Raw genomic sequence first — 8,825 nt, 5'->3', positions numbered from 1 at the left:
ATCCACCACCTCCAACATTCACTCCCTCCACCATCGGCGCACCATGGATGCAGTGTGTACCATCTGCAAGATGCACTGCAGCAACTCACCAAGGCTTCTACAGCAGCTACTCCCAAATCCGCGACCTCTACCGCCTAGAAGGACAAGGGCAGCAGGCGCATGGGAACACCATCACCTCCATTCTCCGGGGAGTGGGTGAACAGCCAGAGATCGTGGTCCATATCAGGACCAATGACATGGGTAGCAAGAGAGTAGAGGTCCTGCAGGCAGACTTTAGGGAGCTGGGAGAGAGATTAAAAAGCAGGACCTCAAAGGTAGTAATCTCCGGATTACACTCGGTGCCACGAGCGAGTGAGTACAGAAATAGGAGGATAGAGCAGGTGAATTCGTGGCTGGAGAGATGGTGCAGGCAGGAGGGCTTTAGTTTCCTGAGGCATCGGGACCACTTCTGGGCGAGATGGAACCTGTACAAGCCGGACAGTTTGCACCTAAACAGAGCCGGGACCAATATCCTCGCGGGGTGGTTTCCTCGTGCTGTTGGGGAGGGTTTCAACTAGTTTGGCAGCCGGATGGGAACCTGAGAATAGATTCAGTAGGGAGGGAAGTAATGCTGGAATTATAAAGCAAAAATAAAGAAAGTGAGTTTGAAAGAGAGAGGAAACAAGCAGGTAAAAAGGGTGAATAAACATATTGAAAGACACTGTTGTTTGAAGGCAAAGGCACCTGCTGAATATATAAATGTATGTATGTTTAAAATGTTAGCCAAATATAAAATGGCTGCCAGGGGGCTTAGCAAAGCATGATGGGGACTCGGTAAGCCAAGTTGGCTAAAACTGCTGACTGAGCGCTGACCCTGGAGAGCCTGGTACCAGGAATGTCTTGAATCAACAACTTGAGGCAAGATAGTATACAGAACACTGTGGTACCTATTACGGAATGTCGTCAAGTCAATGACGCCCAGATGGGGTGCCTAGCAACCACGGAGATAAGTAGCTAGTCACCGGTGGAACAAATGATTAACGAAGATAAGGGAGGTCTGGAAAACATCACACGGATATGAATCAGCCCCCAACTGTCATGAACTGATCATGCAGCCCCCTGATGTACCGGGGTTAATTATATTGGCCCATTTCAACCTATATGTAATCTATAATCATTATGATTGGATTATGTCCAGCCAAAGTGGGCTGAGTAACTGTAATGAACGATTGTAAAACATATAAATATCGATGAATTTTTTTGTTCGGCGGAGTAAAGTGCCTGGAGTTGGACCAGAGGCTCTCTCCTTGCCGGCGGAATAAAGGCCATTTTTGCATTGGAACCGACCCCGAGTGTCGAGTGATTCTTCCAAGAAAACATTTGCGCTCACAGTGGCGTCATGAACAGGATTTCGCGGAGTCGCTGGACGTCCTTGGAAAAACCTGGGTGAGTATCAAAAAATTTTAATTATAAAGGGTGCTGAAGGTGGAGGCCGGTTGACCGACACGAGGAGATGGTCTAATATCTCAAACGCCTAGCCTGAGCCTGAATTAAGAGGACTTTTGTCCCACGTGACGGCCAGGAACTAAGTAGGCGTAGGGAACGCACGTAGACCGTGGGATCGTGATACCGAGCGATATCTCCTGGACCCAGCCGTGTGATTTGAAAATATACCCCGGAGACCAGGCGGTGCACAGCGACCAAAGGAAACCAAACCTGTGAACAGGGTCGGACCGACAGACAAAACGGTGGTCGGTAATCGTTTAGGAGGCGTGGGGCACAGCGGGAATTGATTAAACGCGTTTTAAGAATTGTATAAGTTTGTGTAATTGCAGAACTTGTGACCAAACAGTAGCCAGGAGACGGTCTGCTACAAGTTACACTAGGAAGAATGTGGACCTCTGAGAGTCAATTCCTAACGGTCCGAGTCCTACCCAGGAATGGCCAATAAATCAAGTAATCTCGAGTGGGGACTAGAAGGGTCCCTTACCCGCCACCTGGCGGAAAAACAAAAGAAACTAATTGAGAAGATGATTCAGTCAGGATGGAACCCCCAGGACCCGCCAGCAAATCAACGGGAATGGTGGGAGAAGGAAAGGAAAGATAAAGATGAGCAAGCCGTGGTCTTGATTCTTCAAGCCCACATAAAATTAACAGAGGAGGTTCATCAATATGTAAGAAATAAAAAAACCTGATAGTGATGATCTTAAGTGAAGTATGGATCCAAGAATAGAGCCAGCCAAACAATAAACTTTGCTGAATGAAAAGAGACTTTTATGAACGTCTGTCTAGGAATGAGATAAAGAATGGAGAAGGGAAGCTGTAATGTCTTTAAAAAAAGCCTGTGTCTCTGGAGGCTGCAGGCTGGGGAACTACGCTCCCATTTTTCCTTTGTGTAAAACCTTGACGCGAAAGCTTTTTGCTCAGGAAAGAGATTTTTAAATTACAGATTGGCAGTACAATACTTAAATTGTGATTTTGAGATATTTCAGGTGAGTCTCATTGATAAACATTTTAGTTGTATCGGAAAATCTTGGGTTTGGAAGCCTTTTTAATAAAAGTACACATACTGCGTCAGGAACTGAAGCTTAAAAAAGTTGTAATTTATGAGATATAGTACCACAAAATTGAAGTTACAAAGCAAAAGATTAGAGTTTTTGATCAGCTTCTAAAACGGAAGTTAGGCAAAAAAGTCCAGTAATACCATATTTGACATTTTGTAATTCAACAATAAATACAAATTCCACAAAAGGGGAGCAGAAATTAGGATGGGAACAGTGAAGAGTTAATTTTGTTGTGAAGGTTTCAAGTGCCACTGGTAAAGAAAAGGCACAACAAAATGCGATACATTTAAAACAAAAAGTTAAATCTGATCTCTTTTAAAAAAGAAAACTAAAAGGTTTGGAAAAAAAGACGTAACGTACTAAATAAGTGCTGAAACAAAAGTGTTTGCGATGGAAAAAGAAATAAAAGGGGTCAGAGGGTCTAGTAAGGAGGAGGAACTGAGGGAAATCCTTATTAGTCGGGAAATTGTGTTGGGGAAATTGATGGGATTGAAGGCCCATAAATCCCCAGGGCCTGATGGACTGCATCCCAGAGTACTTAAGGAGGTGGCGTTGAAAATAGCAGATGCATTGACAGTCATTTTCCAACATTCCATTGACTCTGGATCAATTCCTATCGAGTGGAGTGTAGCCAATGTAACCCCACTTTTTAAAAAAGGAGGGAGAGAAAAAAGAGGGAATTATAGACCAGTCAGCCTGACCTCAGTATTGGGTAAAATGATGGAATCAATTATTAAGGATGTCATAGCAGCGCATTTGGAAAGAGCTGACATGATAGGTCCAAGTCAGCATGGATTTGTGAAAGGGAAATCATGCTTGACAAATCATCTGGAATTTTTTGAGGATGTTTCCAGTAGAGTGGACAAGGGAGAACCAGTTAATGTGATATATTTGGACTTTCAGAAGGCTTTCGACAAGGTCCCACACAAGAGATTAATGTGCAAAGTTAAAGCACATGGGATTGGGTGTAGTGTGCTGACATGAATTGAGAACTGGTTGTCAGACAGGAAGCAAAGAGTAGGAGTAATTGGGCACTTTTCAGAATGGCAGGCAGTGACTAGTGGGGTACCTCAAGGTTCTGTGCTGGGGTCCCAGCTGTTTACACTATACATTAATGATTTAGACGAGGCGATTAAATGTAATATCTCCAAATTTGCGGATGACACTAAATTGTGTGGCAGTGTGAGCTGCGAGGAGGATGCTATGAGGCTGCAGAGTGACTTGGATAGGTTAGGTGAGTTTGCAAATGCATGGCAGATGATGTATAATGTGGATAAATGTGAGGCTATCCACTTTGGTGGTTAAAAACAGAGACAGACTATTATCTGAATGGTGACAGATTAGGAAAAGGAGAGGTGCAACGAGACCTGGGTGTCATGGTACATCAGTCATTGAAGGTTGGCATGCAGGTACAGCAGGTCGTTAAGAAAGCAAATGGAATGTTGGCCTTCATAGCGAGGGGATTTGAGTACGTGGCAGGGAGGTGTTGCTGCAGTTGTACAGGGCCTTGGTGAGGCCACACAAGGAGTATTATGTACAGTTTTGGTCTCGTAACTTGAGGAAGGACATTCTTGCTATTGAGGGAGTGCAGCGAAGATTCACCAGACTGATTCCCGGGATGGTGGGACTGACCTATCAAGAAAGACTGGATCAACTGGGCTTGTATTCACTGGAGTTCAGAAGAATGAGAGGGGACCTCATAGAAACGTTTAAAATTCTGACGGGTTTAGACAGGTTAGATGCAGGAAGAATGTTCCCAATGTTGGGGAAGTCCAGAACCAGGGGTCACAGTCTAAGGATAAGGGGTAAGCCATTTAAGACCGAGATGAGGAGAAACTTCTTCACCCAGAGTGTGGAGAACCTGTGGAATTCTCTACCACAGAAAGTTGTTGAGGTGAATTCACTAAATCTATTAAAAATGAGTTAGATGAAGTCCTTACTACCACGGAGTTCAAGGGGTATGGCGAGAAAGCAGGAAGGGGGTACTGGAGTTGCATGTTCAGCCGTGAACTCATTGAATGGCGGTGCAGACTAGAAGGGCCGAATGGCCTACACCTGCACCTATTCTTCTATGTTTCTATGTTTCTATAACTTACTAAATACTAGTTGATATTGGCTGTGAGAAAGGTATTGGTTTAATTGGGAAAAGGAAAAAAAAATTGGAGGAGGTAAAAGACACTCTCCATTGATAATGATTTTAAATTACGAGAAAGTTTCACTGCAGTTTGAAAAGATTTCCAGAATAGACGTTATTAATCAAGAAAAGTCCCGAACAGTCTAAACAAGCAGGAGGGTTTTGAAAATAACAAGGAGAAAAGATCTAAGCTATGCGAACTCAGCAGAGAGAGAAATAAAACACAAGATTTGCCCATTGAACGGGACTGTTAAAAAAAAACCGAAATGTTGGCATGTTAACACCTTGTGTGAACATTGGATTTCAGTAAACAAAATAGCTATTCAAAATGTGTGTTCTTATTTCAACAAAAATCTTTGGCAAGTACTTGAATTAGATGTTAAGCAAAAAAATTGGAGTTTAATCTAAAATGCTGTCTTTCCGGATGAGAAGATTTTTATTATGACCACTTTACGAATGATTTCTGCTGTTTTAACGGATTCCTAATTTCTAAGCAAGTTTTGAAGGCACAAAGATTTGGATGATTACGCGAAGTCACGTAATGACATCAGGCCTTCTTATAAACCTGTAAAGGAGTTAACCCTTTCCATTGACAGCTGTTTTACACTGGACCTTACTAATTTGAATGTCTTACTGAAATAAAGAAGACTCACCTGACAGACAGTGGAAATGGTGGGATAGTCAGAATAAAAATAAAACAGAACTCGCTGGTCAAGAGTTAAAAGCGAAGATAAATAAGCTGGAAGAGATTTTAAAAAACAGGACCAGACGGATAGTGCAGTGTGCAGCCAAAGCACCATCACCTATGGCAATCGAGCCAATGTATCCCACGGTGGGTCGGTGTAGTCCACAAACCCAACCTAACAGTAAAGCTGACTGGGATGTTTGGAGGAATAGTGGTGGCATTGGTGTTGATTCGAGTTTGGATAATATTTAGATTGGTCATCGTGCAGGCTCGAGCACAGCAGGCTCAAATACAAAACCGACTGCAGCCCAGACAGGGACATGAAGTTTTCGAGGTGGTACGACTATAAAGAAAATGGATAACCTAACCCTTACCTCCGATTCCACAGAGTGACCGCGACACAAGTAGACCAGAACCTAACACCTGGTGACGACCAGGCTATCTGTTTAAAATTTGCAGATAAAACCATCACCGAGATGGGACCGCAGTGGTGACTTCGACTCTGGGGACTCATGATACTGGGAACCTTGAGGCCCACACAAGCACTGGATAATGCAGATGGACTACGAGAGATACAGCACACGCAAGAAAGACACAACTGCATCAACTATAGGGTTTTGTTTACTTTAACTGACGAAATATTGATTCCAGCAGCCAAGGACTGGAGCAAGGACAGAACTTATTTTAAGGCGTGGCTGCAAATGAATCCGGATAAGAATAGAGTATGTGTGCGATGCTCCACGGGTACAAGAAGCAGTTGCATTAGACGAAGGGAGGCCGGGGGGGCCCGATGAATGTACCTTTTGAATAATTTGAGCGCCTCCTGCCCAGCCACAACCGTTCGCCACCCACAAAAAGAGGGTGGGGCTGTGTGGATACTATGAAGAGGTAGAGGCTGCCACAATATCATTGTATGTATGCTTCTCACCCACTCCGACACCGCGCCCCATAATAAGCACCACACTCCCCATGGAATTGTCATGTCCAACAATTACAAGGGGACCGGAAAATGGGATTGTGCTGTCCAACGAGGGTGAACTATTGTATGATAATGTTAAGCATGAAATTGTGCCTGTCCTGATCAATAACTCAGATATACAGATTCCGGAATATTGTACAGAACAGGCAAGAAATATGTATAATGTATTAATTAAAGTTGTAATTCAGCGGGCTGCCGATGCCATGGATGCCAGTAGATTCCAAGGACAGGAGCCAGTTCATAGGACTAAGAGGGAAATAGTTAATGATGTTGCGACCGGTTTTAATGCCGGAACCTCCATAGTAAACTCACTGGACATACAAAGGCTAAATGAAAGGTTGGAGCAGCATAAAGGTGTGATGAAGGGATTATTAGAACGGGCAGAGCAGACTCAGGAAGGTCAATCCGAACTTGGAAGAGAGGGTGCCGAAATCCAATTGGATGGCCTCTCGGTCCTGGAAGCTCAGGCAAAAACAATCAATCACCTTTTCGACAGAGAGAGAGAAGATACCGCAAAACTGAGACAGGGTCAACATTGTCACGTTTATGGCATATGGATGGTCGGACAGATACGGCACAACCACGATCATATCCAAAGGGGGGAGTTGCCAGACTGGATAGACAGCCCACATCTGGCTCAGTTGGCCAAACTCTGAAGGGACTAACCAGAGTATGCCCAGTGATCCCAAACTGCCGAATGAGCAAAGCTGCCGGAATGGGAATAGCCCTGATGATACCTATAGTCACACAAGACTCAGGATCGTTTCCCCTTTATCAACTGTAGAATATCGGGATCATACGGGGAAACACCTCCCTCCATTACTATCTGACCGCAGCCCCTGCTGTCCGCAGAGACAACACACGCTATGGGATCTCCCTGACGGGATGCAAGCAGACGGGTGACATTACGGTGTGCCCTCACCCGGTGGGACAGGGAGAACTAGTCGAATGTGGATTTAATCCAACCGATGGATGTGTATTGGAAATAGTACCTGCCCCCACACATTTTGCCAGAACAGGTTACGGGGGCAAAGGGAAATACTGTGTCTCTACCACGGCACATTCATATCGGTACAATGGCTTACAATGCCAGATCTCGCAACCAAACTTTTGCTTCACAGCCCTACGACCTCACAATAGGACAAGCCCGCATTATCCAGGTGAGACACCGAGGCACAAAATCATTAACGCCATCGATCAGCTCCACGATCACCTGCAGGATTATGACGAGCCAGAGCAGGCCCCTATCCCACATTTAGTTGCAGTGTGAAGGGAACTAAGACTCAGAGTAGGCCAGTGTGTCAGACTCTACCACCAACTACAGACAAAGATTGAAATACTGGAGAAGGATACTGACCATGAGTTACAAAACCAGAGTTAGTGGAGGAGGGTCTGGAACTGGGGCATGAACGTAAACATCCACCCCTGGATTGGAATAATATCACACATACTGGTAGGGATACAGCTGGTCTTAGCACTAACATGGAGAGTCATGGCCTGTCGATCCTGCAGGCATTATGCACGACAAAGGAGTATCAGAACAAGGGCTCAAGTAAATAAAGTGACTTGTCCAGCAGAGGGACAGGGGAATCTGAACTATATCAATTTGATCCAAGCAACTGGGACTTCTGACACCACGTGACTGGCCAGCACGTTGTGACAGGAAGTACCGGGTGGTACATAAAAATATAAGTCGAGTAACAAATAATGTTGTCGGTTAAAGGAGACTAGGATTAGTCCATTACCGAAAGGGGGGATTGTTGTAGGGCAAAGGCAAAGGCACCTGCTGAATATATGTCTGCATATATGTATGTGTAAAATGGTAGCCAGATACAAAATGGCTGCCAGGGATTCTGCAAAGCACTAGGGGAATTCAGCTGACAGTTAGCTTGAATACATTTTTGGTTAGCTGATGACACTGCAGTTCCATGTACAGGAACACTGGAAAGAGCGAGCTCAGCAGAACGTCCTTAAACAACAAACCACAGACAAGATGTCCCAGCAGAGTACTGAACAAAGAAATTCCAGTGACTGTATAAGGATAAGGAGGTTAGGTGCAGACAGAACCCAAGGACAGTAGAGATAAGGGGATCTGGAGAATCTCACGAGGCCATGAATAAGCCCCAGCTAAAACATGAGGTGATCACACAGTCCCCTGGTGCCTGGGGGCCAATTCCATTGTCCCAGTGGAATCGATTTGTAATTTATAGTCCTTATGATTGGATTGTGTCCAGCTGACATGGGCTAAGTAATTGTAATGAACTGTTGTAAAACATATAAATATCGATGAATATGTTTGTTCAGTGGAGTGGAATGCCTGGAGTTGGACCAGAGGCTCTCTCCCCGCCTGTGTAATAAAGCCCATTTTGGGATTGGAACCGACCCCGAATGTCGAGTGATTCTTCCAGAAAACGATTTGTGCTAACATAACCCGTGCTATAGCAGACCTGGGAGAGATTGATGGGAAAGTGTAGAGGGAGCTTT

The sequence above is a fragment of the Pristiophorus japonicus genome, unplaced genomic scaffold, assembly GCF_044704955.1.
Source record: "Pristiophorus japonicus isolate sPriJap1 unplaced genomic scaffold, sPriJap1.hap1 HAP1_SCAFFOLD_52, whole genome shotgun sequence".
Taxonomy (NCBI): domain Eukaryota; kingdom Metazoa; phylum Chordata; class Chondrichthyes; family Pristiophoridae; genus Pristiophorus; species Pristiophorus japonicus.
This window is presented reverse-complemented; position numbering follows the sequence as displayed.